The sequence below is a fragment of the Balaenoptera musculus genome, chromosome 3 (assembly GCF_009873245.2).
Source record: "Balaenoptera musculus isolate JJ_BM4_2016_0621 chromosome 3, mBalMus1.pri.v3, whole genome shotgun sequence".
In the NCBI taxonomy this organism is placed as follows: domain Eukaryota; kingdom Metazoa; phylum Chordata; class Mammalia; order Artiodactyla; family Balaenopteridae; genus Balaenoptera; species Balaenoptera musculus.
In genome coordinates this window covers 14,291,158-14,313,107 of record NC_045787.1, presented here as the reverse complement: position 1 = coordinate 14,313,107, position 21,950 = coordinate 14,291,158, and the positions used below count along the sequence as shown (strand labels likewise).

At 44.3% G+C, this 21,950-nt stretch overlaps 1 protein-coding gene across 1 annotated transcript in view; it reads left to right on the top strand.

The window, feature by feature from the left end:
* The window catches only part of MYO10 (myosin X), a 214,682-nt gene that overhangs the window by 47,975 nt on the left and 144,757 nt on the right, over positions 1-21,950 (top strand).

The following is a 21,950-nucleotide window of genomic DNA, read 5'->3' as shown; positions in this document are numbered from 1 at the left end:
CTTCCCAGTTGGTTTCATGACCACTTTCCCTTAAAATTCGTCCACTTTCCTAGTGTTGGAACTGCTGGCCTGCCAGTGAGACTGTGGCAGTGTCCTGGCCCCTGTAAGGACAGGATGCACCAAACCGCCTGACCTGAGCCTCCTCATGCACCTTGTGAAGCAACTGAAGAAGCTCCTTCTGTGTGTGGGAACCACTGCTCCAGGGTCCCTATTCTTTAGTGGAAAACAAGTGAAAAGCCATATCACTGAAAACAAATACCTGAATCCAGAAACTGGACCACTGATTATATTTGGACAGTGGTGAAAGGAGCCCAGTTTCTCCATTTTATAAGGAAACCAATTTAAAAATTTTTAAATTGAAGTATAGTTAATTTACAGTGTTGTGTTAGTTTCAGGTGTATAGCACAGTGATTCAGTTATATGTAATTTTTTTTTTTTCAGATTCTTTTCCATTATAGGTTATTACAAGATATTGAGTAGAGTTCCCTGTGCTACACAGTAGGTCCTTGTTGGTTACCTATCTTATATATAGTCGTGTTTGTCTTTAATCCCAAGGAATTTTAATTTTAGAAATGGGTACCTCGCACAGAGACACATATTAAAATGTAAGACATAAAGGACTAAAAGGACATCATATGCCAGTATTTAAAACTCTCAGTTGCTGAATTTTGTTTGCAAGTTGTGTTGAGAACAAAATCTTCAAGGTCAGTGTTGTATAGTTTGTGGCTGTTGGGCTACTTGGTTATCAAAACCTTGAGCAGAGATGATCCTCTTGGTGGTACATTCCTCATTTCTTGGCTTAATAAGCAGTGATGTTTCTGGGCTATTTTGCAATTCCTCAGTTACTTTTTCATCCGAGAGTCTTGAATGGCGCTTCAGTATTTGTCTGGTGGTGAAGATACAGCTGTGATGTGCAGATGGAGAGAGGGGGGTGGGTGCAGGGAGAGGGGAGCAAAGAGACCACTGGGAATCCAGTGTCTCCCAGTCACTGATGCCCAGTCTGGTCTCTTTCCCATCAGGTTCTCGGGTAGTGTGATGTGACCTGTAAACTAAGGACCAAGTGACCCAGCCAGCATATTTCTGTCTTGCCTTCTCTCCTCCCCTCTTGCCATCTCACCTTCCCCAGATGAGAATTCAGTTTCTTTCAGGCCTTGTACATACTTCTCAAGATGATAATAAAAAAGGAAAACAATATTTAAACCGTGTACCTGACTTGACAGGACTTAATGGGGAATTCTTTTCTTTTTTTTGACTTATTTTTTAATCCCAAAGATACTTTACTTTTTTTCCCTTTTTTCCTCTTAAGAAAAATTGTGATAAAAACCACATAACGTTAAAATTCCCAGCTTAACCACGTTGAAGTGTATAGTTCAGTAGTGTTAAGTCCGTTCCCATTGTCGGGCAGTAGATCTCTAGAACTTTTTCATCTTGTAATACTGAGACTCTGTACCTAGCAAACGCTTTAATTCCCCATCTCACCTCCTCCAGCACTTGGCAACCACCTTTCTACTTTCTGTCTCTATGATTTTGACTCCTTTAGATACTTATATGAGTGGAATCATAACAGTCTTTGTCCTTTTCTGTTGCTGGCTTATTTTGCTTCAACGGAGTGTCTTGGAGATTCTGAAGATGCTTTCTATTCCGATCAACCTTCGCTTTGCTCCGCTCCACAGAGGCGTTGCAGCAATTCCAACAGTCTCTTAGTGCTACTTACTGTGTCGCGTGGTCAGCAGTCTGTGTCCTGTGACACCATTGCCAGCTGGTCAACGGGCAGCCCTCCGTGAGGCATGGAAAGGGTTGGTCAGGCCAGCAGTTCTGTTCCCTCTTGACAGTATTTATGGATTGTGGCTTTAGAAAGAACTAAACCAGAAAAGTATATACTTAAACATGGAAACAACTCCCAAATTTGCCTTCGAGTCTTCAATCAGTCATCAAATCCTTGGTCTTACACTGTCCGCTCTGTCATTCCCAAGTATGACAACTATAATTAGCTTGGCGACCCATGTAGGAAATACAGGGTTTAAAATGTGACAAGAGTGAGGCAGGTTGGAAAGACGTGGATGAGACGTGGATCAAGAGCTGGCAATGGCCAGAAGACTTTTGTTTCTCCTTTTCTGACCTACTTCTTCCTCTCTTGACGTTACAGATTCCCTCCTTTTCTGACCTACTTCTTCCTCTCTTGACGTTACAGGTTCCCTGTGGAACATACAGGCGTCGCCACCAAGGGTTAGAAGTTCATTACCTGGTTCTGGTCCCCAGGACAGGCACACCCGCTGTTTATCTGATGTAGATTCCTGAAGGAATCAGGGTCAGAGATGTAGAGCATGACCTTGTCCTGATCAAACCCATGGTAACTTTTCAAAGTATGGGCTCATTTCAGCCCAATTTGGTATGTTATTAAAGGGTGTTAGGATATTGGTGTTTCTACAGAAAGGGAGAATGGGGAGTTATTTAATGGGTCCAGAGTTTTAGTTTTGGAAGATGAAAAAGTTCTGAAGATGCATCATGGTGATGGTTGCACAACAGTGTGAATGTGCTTGATGCCACTGAACTGTACACTTAAAATTTGCCATTGTCATCCTTTTTATGTCAGTGTGTACATCTTACCACAACAGAAAAAAGAAGATATCAGTGTTTGAGGTCAAATGGTAACGGGTAAAAGCTGTCAAGTGGGTATTTTTCTGTATCTTTATGAACAGTTCTAGTAAAATTTTTATGTTACCAAAATAGGACCTCTCAGAATCTGTGAACAGCTTCCAAACTATTAGTTGAATTTCCCTTTGGTTTACTGTACAGGAATCACCTGGGGGTCTTGTTTCGGGTGCAGATTCTGATCGGCAGGTCTGGGCTGGGGGCTGAGAGTCTGCATTTCTCACCAGCTACCTGGTGGTATGGACGTTGCTAGTCCATGTTTGAGTCGTGAGGGTTTATAAGACTTGCGGAGAACTGCCTTAGGGTCGTAGTTACTACAGTGAAAAGCAGGAAGTACTCTCAATCCCCTCTGTGTACCACCCGTGCTACTGTTTTGGACGAAGCAAAGGTAAGGAAAAGAGCTTGAGGTAGCGGTGGAAAATTTTCCCTAGGCCTTGAGAAGCTTTCCCTTTCTCTGTGGGCATTCCATCCCTCACCCCACCCCACCCCCAATTCCAGCAATCATTTCACCTGAAGCGTGGCCAGGGGTTGTGCTAACTGCAGCGAAATAGTGCTCAGGTGGATTAAAAAGCAGTTTTCAAAATCCTGTTTCGTGTTGGAAACCAAGCGGAGCCACAAGTAACTAAAATCCTAAAACGAGGTCACGGGGACAGGGGGTAGATAGGAGATAATACGGTGTCGTTTTTGGTGAGAGCCCTAAAGGGCCCGTTTTCTTTTTTCATTCAGTCTCTGAGGGTTTTGCACATTTGCTCAGCTGTTCTTTTTTCACCAAGCAGATAGTTTTATATTAATCTAAAATTCCATCCCACGCCAAAATTTAAACTACTCTAGGTTGGTCCCAGGAGTGCAGAGGACCAAAACATTCCCATTTGACTCATAACTTATGTTATACTCGCTGTGAAGTATTTGCAGATGGGAAAAGAAAAGTGTGAGTGACACGCTAACACACTTTGAAAAAATGCATAGTTGTGGCTTCTGGAGCAGGAAGCACGTGGGTAGGTCAGCACGTGCTCTGCAAGTTAGAAATGACTTGTCTTCTTGCACATGAAGCCTTGGACAGAGTTGTAGCAGAGCACCATGCTTTTGTGGTTCTGCAGGGTCCAGATTTGGCTAGAAGATCGACTCTGGTGAAAAGGGTAGGATGGAAGTTGGCACTGAATGTTTATCTTTTCTAAAATGTTCACCAGACACGTGGGTGATCACTGAAGCACCCTTTTGGAACATTGTAGAATTGACTAATGAGTTTTAAATTAGATTTTTCACTTTGAGAGTCAACGATTTTATCATCTTTCCTGAAAAGAGCCTAATTTGATCGCTCTGAAATAGCTTATAGTGATATCAATTTACCTAATTGTATTTTAAGGGGTGGTTTTTTAACTTACCCCAGTCAACTTAATCAAGACACTTACTCTCTGCAACCATCCTGTTGGGTTTTCTGTTTGCATTGTCTCTCTATGGGGTCTTCTGAAATATTTTACTGGCTGGAGAATTAATCGTCCCAATCTACAAGTAAATGCCCTCCTCCGTGCCCTTCTCTTATTTGCACTAAGTATAATTAGACTCGGTTTTAAAAGTTATTCTTCTCATTTTATTAATCCACAAAAAGGCCGTTAGATTGCCTGGTTCTTTCAAGTCATCCCCACCCTCCAAGATAGTCAGAATTCCTCAGGCCACACAGGAAACATAACCCTCATTATTTATAATCACATCTCCCATTTAAAGCCATCCCTAACCTTTTGGGTTTGACCTTCACTTTGACTTGTTGGAATTAATACTGTGGGCCCAATTTTGTCAAACTTGATGGGTTAGTGTAGTGATTTTTCATTGCATTTTTGGTTATTTTTCATACACATTCTGCTCTGTCCAGCTGCTTTTCTTTGCTTTTTTTACCGCTTCACTTTGCCCCCATTGATTGGTGTCTTTTTGTGTCCCTTGAATGTCATATGGATGTGGCAGCCTTTGACCTTTCCACATCCCGTACGGGTCCACTCCTGTGTCACAGAGAAATCTCCCGCAAGCCTGTTGAGTGCTGGAAAATTGACCGTGGGACAGCCCAGAATGTCTCCCATTTCAGAGCTCCGAATGTTACCCTGCAACCCCGCTGATTGTCAGGAATCAGACAACTAGAACTGAGTGATTTCAACTTGAGGGGGGAACAGGTCAGATCTGACTTCTCAAGGGAAGTGTGGAGCCTGGAGCTTTTAACCGAGTTGAGAATGTCATCCGAGAGGAAGCTGACTGCACACGCTGGCCCCCGAGAGCCCAGGAACGCCAGCCCTTTTCAGCAGCCGCAGAAGCCGCCTTCCTGGCTTCACTGGCAAAGCCAGCTGTTGGCAGAGACAGGTGCCGGGGTAAAGAGGTCTCCCCCGCCAGCTCCTTCTCTGTGAGCGGATGCGGAGTGAGTGAGCAGCAGTTGGCATGGCCCCCCAAGTCGGGTAGGGCCCCCCCAAGGCAGCTCCCGTGAATGGTGGCGGCAGGCGGGGGGAAACCAGCAGGGCGACAGCTAAACTTACAAAGATGGAGGGAAGGAGTTTGGGGGGATGACGTTAATGATGCAGAAGTGGTGTCATTAGGATACTGTGACTCTCAGAGCCGAACTCTTGAACAACAGGACAGATTCTTTGCAGTCAACTGGCCTGCACATAATTCCCTTGCTTTTATGTTGTTTAAAAAACAAAAAGTAGGGCTTCCCTGGTGCCGCAGTGGTTAAGAATCCGCCTGCCAATGCAGGGGACACGGGTTCGACCCCTGGGCTGGGAAGATCCCACATGCCTCGGAGCAACTAAGCCCGTGCGCCACAGCTACTGAGCCTGCGCTCTAGAGCCCACAAGCCACAACTACTGAAGCCCGCGTGCCACAACTACTGAGCCGGCGTTCTGCAACTGCTGAAGCCCGCATGCCTAGAGCCCGTGCTCCGCAACAAGAGAAGCCACTGCAATGAGAAGCCCGCGCACTGCAACGAAGAGTAGCCCCCGCTCGCCGCAACTAGAGAAAGCCCGCGCGCAGCAACAAAGACCCAACGCAGCCAGAAATAAATAAATAAAATAAATAAATTTAAAACAAACAAACAAAAAACCAAAGAGTATATTCTATCTCCTTTTCAATCTTTTTTCTCCTTTTTGGTAAAGAGAAACAGTCTCATATTAATGCACTTGTTTGGGGGAAACTTTACCCATTTTTTTCTCAAAAGGAAAGAAACATTATATTTTCGTTCCCTGTAGCCTCTCAAGTGTCAGGTATCCCTGGTGTTGCAGTCACTGCTTACAGCCAAATTAACCTGTGGGTTCCGTTGAACCATAGGAAGTCGCCATCTCTGTAGGATGAGGGAGCTGAAAAGGCAGTTTCCTGTGGTTATGCCTAAGAGTATGTTAATTGCCCTCTATTTTAATTGTGTGTTTTAGTTTATCGATATGTTTTTGATTTAAAGGTAGAATTTTTGGCATACAGTAAAGTTTAACAAAGTAGTTTTTTTGCAGTCCAGTTGAGAAGCAAAGCGTATCCCTAAAATAGTATACAGCCCTGGCTTTTGGGGTACCACTGCCATATTAAATTCTGTTGTGTGTGTTAACAGCTATGACATTGTATTCCTTTTGGGGTTTTCAACTTTTTGGATGGATGTGTAAAATATTTGCTATGATTGATCTCTCCTGCAAAGGTCCAAAAATTTTTTAAAAATTTTAACCATTTTTAGAATGGAAGTATAGTTAATCTACAATGTTGTGTTAGTTTCAGGTATATAGCAAAGTGATTCAGTTATACATCTGTATAAATATCTATTCTTTTTCAGATGCTTTTCCATTATAGGTTATTACAAGATATTGAATATAGTTCCCTGTGCTATACAGTAGGTCCTTGTTGTCTATTTTATATACAGTACTTTGTTGATCCAAAGCTCCTAATTTATCCCTCTCTTCCCCTCCTTCCCCTTTGGTAACCATAAATTTGTTTTCTATGTCTGTGAGTCTATTTCTGTTTTGGAAATAAGTTCATTTGTGTCATTTTTTTGATTCCACATGTAAGTGATATCACATGATTTTTGTCTTTCTCTGTCTGACTTACTTCAACAAATGTCCAAATTTGAGTTGAAAGAAAAATGAATGGGTAAATATGCAAGTTATTTTTTTGAACTGGAATTTGGGCTTTCTTGTGTGTGTGTGTTTATTTGTGGTAAATATAAATTACATAGAAATGACTATTTTAAATGTTTTGAGTGTACAATTCAGTGGCATTAATTACATTCATAATGTGTGCAGCCATCACCACTATTTCCAAAACTTTTTCATCACTCCAAACAGAAACTCTGTAACCATTAAGCGCTAACTCCCTATGCAATTTGTTGTTAAACTACTTTCCTCTTGGATACCTTTTCTTGTGCTGCTTCAAGGTATACAAGTGCGTTAGAAACTGTGGTTTGTTTTCCTTCTTAAGGAATAGACACTGTCAAGAAAGAAGTGGTGTAGACCTAGCTCAAGAGTCCAAGGATGGAGAATTGAATGTTGACTTAGGTCTGCTGACCACCGATGGGCATTTGGCGCTGACCTTGTGATGTGTGCATGGGGGTGGATGGTGCTGCCCCTGTGGGTGGGTGAGGGGCCCTTCTCAAGAGGAAGTTGGCTGCACGGCCATCCAGAAAGCCAGAGGAAAGAGGGACATGCTGGTGACAAGTGGCAGATAATTTTTCAAAAAATCAGATGTATGCGATTTCCTTTGTTAACTTCAGTATGGGTCCATCTGTTATTCTTGGAATTCACTTCCATCAGAACAATGCAGCTGTATTAAGCTGGGAAACTCTTAAATTCCTGTGCTTTTCTCACATTTTGCTATTTCATCCTGGAAATACCCGTCTCTGAGATGGATATTAAACACCAGCCTGTGGAGTTTCCTAGAGTCAGAAGTCTATACTCTAGAGACTGAACACCACTGGGGCTTTGTCTTGCTTTAAACACCAAGTAGACTGCAGTTTGTCCAACTTTCTTGGTTTAGAGTGAAAAAATTGTTTGTAGGCCTGAAAGCCACATGATTGACTATCTAGATCTCTTCCAAGAATCTGGTTTGGCATCTTGTAGCTCAAAGATGGAAAGTCAAATAATTTTCACTTTGGGAATATAGGAAAAAAACAATGTCTGATTGTTGGTGCACTAAGTTCCAGGAAAAAACATGTGCATATTTGTAAATCTGCATAGCTCTGTGCGGACACTTGCTTACTGTAACTTGGGAAGGGGTTGTCACTCTAGCCGACTGAGGGCTTGTCTTTCCCTTTCGAGAACTTGGGTCCTGCAGAGATGTGCCTGGCCTTCCCCACCTTCATTCAGGGATGCATGCCTGGTTGAAGACCTTTTCACAGAGGCCTTTTCAACCTCTCCATCCAAGAGGGCCACTACCTTGACATTGTATCATGTGTGATTATTTGATTTTTTTTTTTTTTCCTGTGTCTCCTCACCAAGCTCTCTGAGAATGGACACACTGCTTTGTCCTTAGCTCCTAGAAGCAGAGCCTGGCCCGTGAAGGCACTCAAATGCTGAATGCGTGGTGAAGCTCCATTTGTAGTCAGCTCGGAGCCAAGCAAGTTATTAGAATGATGGGTACTCTGTTGAGACTGTTATCATATAACGTTTTAATAAAGAAATCACAAGTCTGAACGGACCACAAGTGACAGAAGAAAAAGCCTCCTGTCACAAGAGTCCTGGTGGGAGTTTCGCTGTGTTATTTCTATCTAAACCACCCTTAGGCCATAAGACCAGGGCAAAATAAAGAGCATTGAAGATAATTAAAGGGAATTTCTTTTTCAAAGGAATTATTTCACTTGATAAACTCCCAAAACATATGAACTGCCCTTTCATTTTTCAAGGGGGAGTAGGTGGGTGTTGAGTTTGGTACAGAATATTTTTCCAAAGTTTGGCATTTTGAAACCTGAGATGATAATTCTATATACTTCAACATCTACACTGAAACAGGAAGCAGTTTACCATGACAAACCAGACAAGATCCACTGGTGTTCTGAGGAGCGTGGGCTGTGTCAGGTGTCGTTGACCTTAGCTTGCCAAGCGTGCACATCACTTCTGTCACCTGCCCTGTTCCCAGCACCTCTGAAAAATTCACTGGTGAGAGACCTTAAGATTCCCCTGTCTCTGGGGCCTGTCTCCCTGCTCCTTTAAGTAAATCCAGCTTCAGTGGATTGGGAATCCAGCTTATTTCTGACCCTTGCTTTCAGGACAGGCTTTTGCCTTCCCACCAAGCCTAGAGCCTTTGGACTGACCAGCTGGGCCCCTCCCTGTCTGGCATCCCCGCTGGGCGGGTGGATGGGAGGGAGGGGTTGGATCTCTTTTCACAGTATTTTCTGGCCCCAGTGAGCCTGTAGCTGACCACACACACAGTGATTGTGCAGGAGAGAGCAGATGACTTCTGCCCTGGGTCGTGACCTTCTGTGGCCTCCTGTCCTTGGTTGGGCCAACTTGCTGACTTTCTCCTTTGTGGATATCTCTCGACTTTGGTCTCCTCTTTCCTTCCTGGGTCCATTGAATGAGCTTCCTCTTTCCATCCCTTAGGCTTGCCTATTTATTTGGATTCCAGCCTGCCTCTGGCCTGCCTGTGCATCCCATCTTCGGTCAACTGCTGGATTCCAGGCTCTGCTCTGGGTAGCTCAGCCGACTTTTGCCTGTGGGAGCCTGTGGTATACCCAGACCCTTCCTGCAATCCCCAGGAATCCTGGTCCTGCATTGCTAGTGTCCAGGCACAAAGAGAAGGGCTCATGTTTTGTTTCATTGGACCCATGGTTGCTTTCAGTTTTGTAGTTAGTTTAGCAAATCAAATTGCTCATACTTGAAGGTAAGCAGGAGACTACCTTGCATTCTTGATACCCATGAATACTGAAAATAGTCAGCACATTAATGCCGGATACCAAGCTCAGATCAAGTGATAACTTACTACTGGGGGAGGTGATGCCAAAAACTGATTAAATCAAGACTCAATTTTTTATTTTTTTTTTTGAGGCTTAACTACTATACCTTTATTGTAAGTGTCATTTTGTGAAAAATGTTATGTGAAGACTTTGGAAACAAAAACAGTTCAGAAAATTATCTATGGAAGTCAGACATGGCACCATTGAATGCTGTGTGCAATTTCAGTAGAAAATGCCGAGGCAATTTATTAGAACAAATTCAGGCAGTTATTGGGTGTGACTGAGATGCAGCCCATTTCAGAAGTTCAGTTATAGGCCTGTTATTTGGAACCAGTTTTTCCAGAAGACTCAGTGATATGCACAGGTAATTGGTTACCCAGTCTGTCTACGAAGACCTATTGGGGTACCCGCAATGCAAGACTTGGGATGGTGTGAAAGTCCTCTCTTGCCTGATTCCAACTTTAGCTGTATGTTGAGTTCCACCCAGGCTGCCACTGTGATGAGACTAGGGAACCACATTCTCCCACGGTCACCTCCCTGGGAGCTGTGGGAAAGGGGGGCACCCCATTTCTAAGCTGTGTCCTCCTCATGAGGGTTGGCGTTTAGGATGGGTAAAGGGAAGAGAGTGCCATTTGCTGGTGACATCTCTCTGCGAGGCACCATGCTGGTGCATATTCCTTCCGTCTGTCCTATTTAATCCTCAACTCCCCTAGGAAGGTGTGGTCAGCCATATTTATTGACACAGAGATTGATTTTCTGTGAAATAGTATGTCCAAGAGCCCACACTTGGTCAGTGATGAGTTAGTAGAGGTGGGGTTTGGATCCAGACTTGATCGACTTTTCACTTGATCATGTTACTTCCTCCAGAGAAGTGTGAGGTAGGACAGGGTGAGGCCAGTTATGGGGGTTGTTGCCTGTTTACCTTCTCAGGCCCCGTGACTGCCCGTCCTGGCTGTTTCCCTGAGTTCATTTCTTTTCTCTCTTCAGGTCCCCTGGGACTGAGTGTCCTTGTCTCCTTTCTGGTCATGACCTTTGTGCTTTCTCTTGAAGTTACTCTTCAAGATCGGTAGGTTGCACCGGTGGTACCACCTTCCCAGTTTCCTCTTCCTTGGTGGTGGCTTTTTGCCTTTATTATGTTTTATTGCTCGAGGGAAATAGAAGGATCGGCGAAAATCCCCCTTTTTAAAATTTTAATGTTTCATCGTCTTGTGTTCACAGTCTCGTTTCCACGCTGCTGCTTCTGCCGGGGTTAGTTCTCAACCCTGGCTGCACATTAAATTCACTGGGAAGCTTTTATCCAAGAGCCTTGGCCCTGCCCCAAAACAATGAAATCAGAATCTCAGCTGGGACTCAGGCCCTGTGTGTTTTTAGAAAGCTTCCTGGGTACCACTTAATAAGCAGTCAAGTTCAGAACTATTTCGTAGACCGAATGAGCATCCTATCAAAATAGTCCATTAAAAGTTGTTGAAAAAGCACAACTTTTGCATACTGGGCTTAGAAAACGCTCATGTTACCCATGATTTCTAGGCCTTCACTTTTTCTTATATAGCTTCTTTTCTGGACACTTAGATGGTTCTGTGGAATGTCTCCAGTGCCCACAGTATCTCTGTGAATTCGGTTCCCTCTGTCCGTCCAGCTGTCCACTGGGCCCTTGTCTCCAAGGGACCCTGGAGTGCACCCCATCTCCCTCTTTCTCCAGGGAATTGACCTGTTCTTGGTCTTTCCATCTCCACCTCTCTAGTCCCACCCTCTCTAGTTGGATACTCTGTTTGAGTGGGACATTTGGGTTTAAACGTCCCAAACACTGGTGTGGTGTTGGTCCGTGTGTGATTCTCCGACTGGCTGCTTCATAATCAGTCATCAGGGCCCTTGTGAAAGATGCAGCTTCCTTGATCCTCCTTCCCATCTGCCAAGTCGACGTCTCTGTGCAGGTGGTCCAGGGGTCTGTATTTTAACAAGGTTCCCAGATGATGCCTTTCATGGTGAAATTGGAGAACCACAGACTCAGTGGGTTTTGTGACATGAGATAAATTCTCCCCCTCTCACTTGCTATTTACTTCAAATTGGGCTGCTCCCTGCCCTGTGAGGACTGGGGCTCCGGGGAGGACCTGTCCTTCCTGATGCTGTGACCCTGCAGACAGGTTTGGTTCTTTCATTGTCCACATCTTCCTCATGCCTGCCATCCTGCCTCCTTTCCTTTCTGTGTCTGGAACAGAACCCGGTGTTTGGGCACCTCTCCTTCTGGCTGTGAGGCACTGTGAAGGTTTCTCTAATTTGTATTGGGAGAAATCCCAGCGGTAAAGCAGTTTCCTGAAATCCCTCCGCTGAGCTCCACGCACGGAGGCTGTCAATGATGGTCTTTGTGTTCCAACAATTCAGTTAAGTTATATTCGTTTCTGAGGGAACCTTATCTGTTTCTACCTCAAGGCAAGAGGGAGGTGGTTGGGGTCTGAAGGAAGGATAAGCCCTGGGGTTAAGAGCAAGGCCTGGGGAGGGGGAGGGGCAGGGGATGTAAAGACAAAGGCAGTAAGGGGCCTGTTTCCTGCACCCCTCCAGCCCTGCACTTGCCCTGTGGCTTGGACAGCCCCACCTGAGCTGGATGAGATGCAGAGCCAAGGAGGGATGGGTGAGTGGCAAGCAGCTGCCCCACACTGGAGAGGACAGGGGCTTATTTCTAACCAGTGGGTGCCTGCCTCTTCTGCTAACTTCTGCTTAAGGAGTGTCTGTTACTCAGACCTGCAGCGAAAGCGTGACCGACTTCCAGCTTTTATTTCAGACTGATTGCGCTGCCTTTTTAAGGTAAGGATTCAAACCACACAGGCACTTGGGAGGCATGGTGCCCGGGGAGGGGGCCCCGTGACCTTTCCAAGGTGATGGGTACGTTCAGTGTACTGCTCTGTGTGGGCCGTCAGGCTGTCTATCTGCGCTGTGTGCAAATGAAACCTCGGTGTTTTTCTAAAAAGTAACATGTAGCTTGTGTGAAGGCAGCTGTTTGTATTGAAGTTACATATGTCATGAACACAGCATGACTGAACTCAGTAAAGTTGATGTAATTACTCCAGTGTTGAACTGAAGCAGCAGTGGCAAACCATGGCCCGTGCCCAATGCCTGTTTCCATACAGCTTACAAGCCAGGAATGGTTTTTCCATTTTTAAATGTTTGGAGAAACATCAAAAGAATGATATTTTGTGACACATGAAAATGATAAGAAAGTCAGATTTAAGGAAGTTGTGTTGGACACAGCAATGCCCATTCATTGGTTTATCTGAGACTGAGTTCAAGCTACGGTGGCGCAGTCAGGAGCCAGGAAGCCTCAAGTTCACCATCTGGCCCTCTGCAGAAAACGATTGCTAAACCTGATCTGAAGGATCATTTTCCCCAGTTACTTCTGATGTGATGTTTGGTGCTGCAGGGGGCCTTCCAGTGGTTCCCAGTCCTGGCTACACATCGGAGTCACTGGAGGGGTCACTAATTGGGGTGCTTGGGCCCCTACACCCTGCCCAGTGGTACAGCCTCTCCGGGGGTGAGCCAGAGACCCAGTGGTACAGCCTCTCCGGAGGTGAGCCCGGGACCCAGTGGTGATACAACCTCTCCGGAGGTGAGCCCGGGACCCAGTGGTGATATAGCCTCTCCGGGGGTGAGCCAGAGACCCAGTGGTACAGCCTCTCCGGAGGTGAGCCCGGGACCCAGTGGTACAGCCTCTCCGGAGGTGAGCCCGGGACCCAGTGGTGATACAACCTCTCCGGAGGTGAGCCCGGGACCCAGTGGTGATACAGCCTCTCCGGAGGTGAGCCCGGGACCCAGTGGTGATACAGCCTCTCCGGAGGTGAGCCCGGGACCCAGTGGTGATATAGCCTCTCCGGGGGTGAGCCAGAGACCCAGTGGTACAGCCTCTCCGGAGGTGAGCCCGGGACCCAGTGGTACAGCCTCTCCGGAGGTGAGCCCGGGACCCAGTGGTGATACAACCTCTCCGGAGGTGAGCCCGGGACCCAGTGGTGATACAGCCTCTCCGGAGGTGAGCCCGGGACCCAGTGGTGATACAACCTCTCCGGAGGTGAGCCCGGGACCCAGTGGTGATACAGCCTCTCCGGAGGTGAGCCCGGGACCCAGTGGTACAGCCTCTCCGGAGGTGAACCCGGGACCCAGTGGTACAGCCTCTCTGGCGGTGAGCCCAGGAATCTGTACTTGCAAGCAGTGCAGCCAGCCACAGGATTCTGTGCTGTGAACCCCCAGCTAGTAGATGGATTCGTTGCTGAGCTCCGTCATTTTGTTTTCCCTATGAGGGGAAATACCTTCCCCCAGAGGACAAAGATTGACAGTGGCAAAACCCATGCGTCCTGCTACCAGGAGCCCTACCTGTAGGGTAGTGGCTCCCAGAATGGAACAGGCATCAGAATCCCCGGGAGGGGCTTGTTAAACCCCTGGCTCCTGGGCCTCAACCCAGAGGTGCCGGTTCAGCGGGTCTCAGGTGGGGCCTGGCCATTTGCATTTCTACAAGCTCCCAGGTGCGGCTGATGCTGCTGGTGTGGTATGCACACTCTGAGGACGAGCGTGTAGGGCTTGGCAGGCTGTACATGGGGGTTTTCTTTTCAAATCCATGTTCTAAATACAAGCATCTGATCCACAGTCTTCCCCCCCAGAGCATGTTCTGGAGAAGCACAGACGGTCGCAGTCCAAGTACCTTTTTCGACTGCTGCAGCCATAAAGGACTCATTCTTGAACAGTGTCCTGTCAGCAACTGTCTGGTGATCTGAGTTGTAAATACTAACACCTGTCAGTGGCTTACTCTGTAACTGTATTTTTTTCTGGGTTAGTGGAGAGCCACGCCCAGGCACAGCAAAACTAAGAAAAGCCTGTGTTCTGTGTTAATTACGTCTCGACACATTTCTAAGGAAGGTTGACTCATGGAAATATTTCCAAGAATGAGTTGATTGTGCTTATACACTTTCGGAGGTTTCTGTGTAAAGTTGGACACTTAATGCTTATTTTTAATACTGAAGAGTAGTTAAATTGTTAACTTACTGTTTGCCATGCTAGGCAATTATATCGCCCTCATTTTCTAAGTGAGGTGTCAAAGCTGGAGAAGGAAGGAGAGCGATTTTCATGTTTAGGAGCTGCTGTTAGAACTCCCAAGCTCTTGATTATTTTTAGGTTTAACATACTATTTTCTCCCATTGTGTGTGCCGTCCTGGACTGACATTGGACTGGTAACCAGAGAGGGGGGCCAGGACTAGGGTAAGGCGAGTGGGGTACCGAGGGTGCAGATGTAGAGAAGCACCACTCAGGGTCATTGCAGGTGCTGAAGCTGATTTGCATTAGCCCCAGGATTGGTGCATCCTTGAATTGTACACCCCGGGCACCTGCCTCACCCTAGTCCCAGCCCTGATCAGAACCTAGGAGTTTAAGCAAGACTCCCTAAGAAAGAGGCCCATCTGCAGAATCAAATGCCCTTCTTCCCCTCCCTTTGCTTAAATGATTCGTTGATACTTTTTTTTTTTTAATTTTTAGTTTTTTAATTTATTTATGGCTGTGTTGGGTCTTCGCCTCCGTGCGAGGGCTTTCTCCAGTTGCGGCAAGTGGGGGCCACTCTTCATCACGGTGCGCGGGCCTCTCACTATCACGGCCTCTCTTGTTGCGGAGCACAGGCTCTAGACGCGCAGGCTCAGTAACTGTGGCTCACGGGCCCAGCCGCTCCGCGGCACGCGGGATCCTCCCAGACCAGGGCTCGAACCCGTGTCCCCCGCATTGGCAGGCAGATTCCCAACCACTGCGCCACCAGGGAAGCCCGATACTTTTAAAATATTCTGAGAAACGACTCATTTTGAACAGTCCTTTCTTTGATATTTGTTTTCAAATATCTGCGTCAGTACATCTTAGTGAACTTGTTTAAGATTAAATTACTGCACTACGGACTGCCATGTGGAATATGATGGTTTTAATTATTCACATGAATTTTTGAGGGAAAAAATGTCCCCGAAGGGTTTCCTAGATGAAGCCTTTATAGCAGACTTGTGCAGTCTCCCATAAAATTCTAACATTACATTTGTAAATTCAGCACATGGCCTGTATTAGAAGTTCCAAATGCAGTGGCTTCATTTCAGAGGTTTGAGTCCGTCATTAATCTAGCTGCTCTTTGGGTGTTCCAAATGGCTCTTGTAATAATTTTGAAATAATTAATAGTATTTCTAAGTCTTCCAGTGAGGGTAAGCGAGCAGCTAGCCCTTGAGAACTGAGCAAGTCTTTCTGTCTTCTGGAATGATCCTCTGCTCTGAAATGCATCCATCTTCCTGCGCTGTCAGAGTTCACAGTGGGCTTGCTCTAAGCATCTGCTTTTGCTCTTGCAAAGGGAGCTGATGACATGTTTACTGGGTGATGCTGAAACCCCTCTCTCCTGTGACAATGGGCTAGAGCATATGCTGTCCCCGGTTTCAGGAAGCTTTTGTTAACAGAGGACTCAAAAGAGATCAGGCCACCGGGGAATGTTGCCAGCATGCCTTTGTGGAGGGCGAATCCTGTCCGAATAACCTAATTTCCTTTTCTGAGCAGCAGTAAACCAGGGAGATGAAAATTGCAGATTTTTCAACCTTAGCGATTATTTTTTTCTGATTTAAAAACATCCAAAATTTAAAAATTTAAAGATTGTTTATTTCAAACATTTATGGAACTTTATTTTTTTCCCCCTTCACCAAAAGACCTTAACTTGGCTTAGAAAATAGTTCCACAGGTCACATAAACATTCACTGGAGACAGCACTAGAGAGAGTAGGTGTCAGCACCCCAATCCCCATACTTATTTTGGATGCTCCTCGTTTGGGACATTCTCTGAAATGGTAAGATGATGTAAATACCATAGAGAAAATAATTTCTGCCTTTTGAGCAAAGTCATACTCAGAGGTATCCATTATTGGCTCATTGCTATCTTTGATGGAGATTTTAAAACAGTTCGCAGATGTTACTTTAGCTACAAGAGCAAAAGAGGCTGTAGTCACATTCTAGCACCTGGACTATGATTAGTTAATAACTTTCAGAAGTTTGAGCTGTGGTCTGAAATGAAAAGAATAGACTTTTTTTCTTTTAACAGCTGAATATGGATAATTCACATGCCATACAGTTCACTCACTGAGAGTATACAATTCAGTGGCTTTTATTATATTTATAGAGTTGTCTAACCAACACCACAAACAATTTTGGAACATTTTTATTACCCAGAAAAGAAACCCTGCACCCCTTAGCTGTTGCCCCTAAACCTTCCCACCCCACGTTACCCCCCAACCCCCTGGCCCTAAGCAACTACAACTACTCTGTCTCTATTATCTGCCTATTCTAGACATTTCATTTCAGTGGAATCATGCAATCTTTTATGGCTGGCGTCTTGCACTTAGCATAATGTTTTCAAGGTTCATGCATGTCATAGCAAATACTTCATTCCTTTTTACTGCTGAATAATATTCCATGGTATGGTTATGCCACATTTTATTTAAAAGGAATAGTTTTTTAAAGCTAAGTAGAAAAGAAACTTATAAAAGAAAAAGAATGGCTAGCCATATATAGCCACTTTTTGTAGGGTTCATAATGGGTCACATATTAATATTTCTGAAGGTGATATTTTGATGTGTAAGCCTGAAATCAGAATAATTGTTCAGAGCAGTGATACGAAAAGGAGAAGTGTTTTAAAAAAAAGTTTAGACGTCGGTACTATTCCTACTTATCGTCTCATATGTGAAAATGGGCACCTTTTTTTTCCCCATAGTTTGGAGAAGATGGAAAGATGATTAAAGCTTAGAGAATGGGGTTCAGAGGAACAGCCCGGGAAGTGGGTTGTCTAGCCAGGAGGAGGCTGGGATCCTTAGGTAGTGTGGACCAGCTTTTCTCTCTCACTGGGAAGAATGGACCTCAGCCTGGATGGGAGCATTGGTGGCACAGGGACGGACATCCTGACACCGAGGACCTCAAGGACAGGACGGTCTGCCCCGCAGAAGGGTGGCTCACTTAGCCTTTGAGAAAAAAGGGTTGGCCTCTTGTCTGTTCGGAAAAATAGTAATGCCATAGGTCTTGGACCTCAGATTGCCAGGGGTCATTTCCTCCTGCCTCTACCATCCGAGCAGGTGAGAGATTGCCATGACTATTTCCTTGTACAGGTGAGACTGTGTCATCATCCTGACCTCAGAGGGATGGACAGCGGTCACTGCAGGTTGCTCGACATTGAACAGCGTCGTCCAAGTGTAGCAGTTTTTCAAGGGAGAAGATGTAACTTTAAGAAATGACTTAAATAGTGAATTATTTATAATGAATTTTTGAGACTCCCTTTAAGTGGCATCTCCAGTCATCCCCATTTCATTTCGAGTTCCCCCCTCACTGGTCCCCATGGGTACCATTGTTGTTCTTCAGCTCCTCGACAGCTGCCTGGCAAAGGCTTTGGAGGAATTCCTGGAAGAAATTCCTAGGGGGCTTACACAGGTCATTTTAACCCAAGCATTTTTTTGGGTGTCTGCTGAACACGGGAAATTGGGGGAAGGAAAGGACTTAGGGGATCCTCTTGTTTTGGCTGTCATTTTCCGTGTGAGTAGACTTGGCCCAGAGTGCTTTGGATCAAGGTCACCTGAGAGAGAAACAGGAAGCCCTGGCAGCAAAGAGGGCCTCTCAGATGTGGTCCAGGCCTCACTTGGTTCTGCGGGCCTGTCTTCTGCTTGAGGGTGGTGAGGCCTGGAGAGTAACAGAACCTGAGGAGTGATGTTAACCGTTCAGTAGTTGGCCAGCTGGAATCACAGCAGGGATTCACAAACCGTTAAGAAATTCGATTAGTGTCTGAAAGCCAGAGGCGAAAAAGTGATTTGATTATTTTTGATACCTGCTGCCCAGTAATGCCTTCTGAATGAATGTATTTGGGATAAAACTGAAAATAAGACCCTAATGAATGAGTTAATTTACATATGCATGGAGCGAAGGACTGTTTCTGTACATCCATGATTAAGCCACTGTGCATAGTCATTTGTGGACAGCAGTAAATAAATGTCATGTGTGACCTAGAATCTATATTTTTTGTTACCTGGTGACTTTTTAAATCTATACCCTCAACTGTATTACCTTTTTAATATGCCTAAAGTTATATGTAGACTTTGTATATTTTCCTTTTTTTAAATTGAAGTATAGTTGATTTACAGTGTCGTGTTAGTTTCAGGTGTACAGCTATGTGATTCAGTTATACATATGTGTGTATGTATACATTCTTTTTCAGATTCTTTTCCCTTATAGCTCATTACAAAATACTGAGTATATTTCCCTGTGCTATATAGTAGGTCCTTGCTGATTCTCTATTTTTTTTTAAAATAAATTTATTTATTTAATTTATTTATTTTTGGCTGCGTTGGGTCTTCGTTGCTGCACGTGGGCTTTCTCTAGTTGCAGAGAGCGGGGGCTACTCTTCGTTACCATGCACGGGCTTCTCATTGCGGTGGCTTCTCTTGTTCCAGAGCATGGACTCTAGGCACGCGGGCTTCAGTAGTTGTGGCTCGTGGGCTCTAGAGCGCAGGCTCAGTAGTTGTGGTGCACGGGCTTAGTTGCTCCGCGATATGTGCAGTCTTCCTGGACCAGGGCTCGAACCCGTGTCCCCTGCATTGGCAGGCGGATTCTTAACCACTGTGCCACCAGGGAAGCCCCTGATTCTCTATTTTATATATAGTAGTGTGTATTATGTTAATCCCAACCTTCTAGTTTATCCTTCCCCCCACTTCTCCCTTTGGTAACCATAAGTCTGTTTTCTATGTCTGTGGGTTATGTAGACTTTATTTTTATAGAGCTTGTTCAGTGCATCTATATCTGTGTCTCTGTCCATCCATCCATTCTAACCAACAATTAGCAAATCTTTTCTATTTCCACAACCAAATTAACCAGTAATATCATGTTTGTATATTAATTGATACTTCTAATTTTTTCCCTAAGTTCACATTATTTGGTATAATCTTCCCAGAGGACCCAATTCAGCAAATAGAAGAAAAATCATGATCACAGGTTGCAAATCTGAACCGTCTCTAAAGGTCACTATCTCACATTATTACTGTGAGCACTAAAATAATGTGTGGCAGTGTTGCATAAGACTGATATTTATATAACTCTCTACAGTTTGAATCCTAACTCAATTTGATCTCAATTTGACCCTAACAACCATGTGACCCAAATTTCTAATTTTTAAAGTATCATTCATAAAGATACGTTTGTTGTCACTTCTCTGTTGCGTAGACAGAAGCAATTTCGGGGCTTGTCAGTTCCTGGGACCTGACTTTCCAATACAAAAAGAAGCTAGGCAACTGGAGGTGAGATTCCTAAGGGGCCACCGCCTCTGGGTTTAAGTATAACTTTTTCTTAAAAAGTATGAAGTCATACGGGGAAACAAAAAATCGCCAGAACATAATGGCTACTTTTTCATCCTCTCCCTGAAAGACTTCAAGTTCAGAAATGTAAAATTGACCCCAGGGTAGAAATAAAGTTTTTATGCTGTCTACTGTTTAGTGAAAAGCCATTTTACATGGCAGGAAAAACCCAGGGTAAATTATTTACCACCTCACCCCCTCTCGGCAGCTTTTAGAGTGCTTGCTAGAAGGTGTCAGAGTTGCTATTAGGTTGAGCTTACCGATATGGGGCCTTTTCCTCATCTTTCTCCCTGCCAATGTCCATTCCCATTCTTAGGCTCTTTAACTGAGAATATATTTTATTTTGCTTTGTAAAATTCTTTTAAAAAAAAGCAAAAAAACCACAAAACTTAAGCAGCTGGGGGTTGGAGTGTCAGGTTTAATACTTCAAGCCAGTATAAATAAGCAATAGCTGAATGAATTGATGACGCTCTTTGATAAAAGCATCTTTCCTACAATTGCTGGGCTAGGCAGAATGGACTCATCTGCAGAAGGGATATCAGCAGAGAACAATTTTTTACTTGCCTGAAAGCATTTCTCTTTGTCTTATAGAAATTCCGGGTCTAAAATTGCCGTTAGGATCCGACTTGCTGAGTAAATAGTTTAAATGTCAGTCTTCTCGGTTACTCTGTATAAAGAGAGTCTGAGCCATCTGGGCTTCTTGTGCTTTTATTATGCTGGCTCTAAAGACAGAGCAAAATGGCTTTTTGTTTTTAGGTTAAGGCAGATGTACGCAGCCTGCCATCTTGATTTCTTTTGTATGGGTTGGCATATATTTTAGACGCTTTGAAATGTTGGAAAGATTTCAGACCAAGTTGGGGAAGAAAAAAATATTTTTTTTTTCCCATGACCAAGTTTGCTAGTTCAAATATTTTGTGAACAAGTGTCTTCTGAAGTAGGTACATTTATTTAACACCACTGGATGTTTCTCTAAATTTGCTGTTCATCTGGTTTTTTTGCCAGATGTTTAACTTATGTCTGAATCATGCAACCAGGATTTGGTTTCAGTGTAGACAAGAAAAGGAAGCCAGAACCTGAAATACTTTGGTCTTGTATTAATGTGCCGTGGGATAACGTTTTCCCTCCCAACCACAAACCCTGCAACAGTCTCTAAATGTATCCTCATAATTCAGCCTTTTTTCTTTGCGGACTTGAGCTTTTATAGGTGTGTGCTTTATTCTGGTGGCATAGAAAAAGACACTCTTTAATGATACAAATTTAGTTGTAAGTGACTTTTCTTTGAATGTTTTTCTTAAGACTAGTCTTAAACTTAGAAGCTGTCTTGAATTTATTTTTAGTTACCTGTGGAAAAGCCATTGTGTTTAAAAAAATAAGTGGGGCAGCGGATTGTATCTCTGCTGTTGTCCAGCAGCAGATTAGGTTGTAGCTATCAGTAAATGCACATAATGTGAAGATTATGGCCTGAAGCTATTTTTCAGTTATCAGAATGGAAGGAGAAAACTGCTTTAGAGGTAATGCAAAGAATTTAAGGACTGCAAATAGTTGCTATTTTAACCTTCCTGAGTAATAATCATATTTCCAAATGTAGTTGAAAAACCTCATATGCCTCTAAGATATGCTGATGGCCTAGGCACAACTGAAGAAGAGCCATGGTCTCTACCCTGGAGGACTACTTATACCTATTTACGTAGTTGCCAATTATGGTAACTGTAACCGGTGATGTTGGTGATGGTGCTGATGCAGACTGGCCTCTTGGGTTGTCTGGAGGAGAGACTGGTCCTTATGTACATAGCTGGTAGGTATCAACTCCTATCAGCAGTATTAGCTACTAGTGTTTCCCAAAGACTTAACTAGGGACACCAGTCGTAAATGATATTGGGAGAAGCAGGTGGGTGGGGGGAGGTTAAAGGTTTGGAAAGGTGACATTATTTTTCAGAAATGAACAGCATGCATTTAATTTTAATTTCTGTAGTAAAGAAATTAAGTGCAGGAAGAAATAAAGACATTAAGAAAGTGTTTCATTCTTTTTTTAAA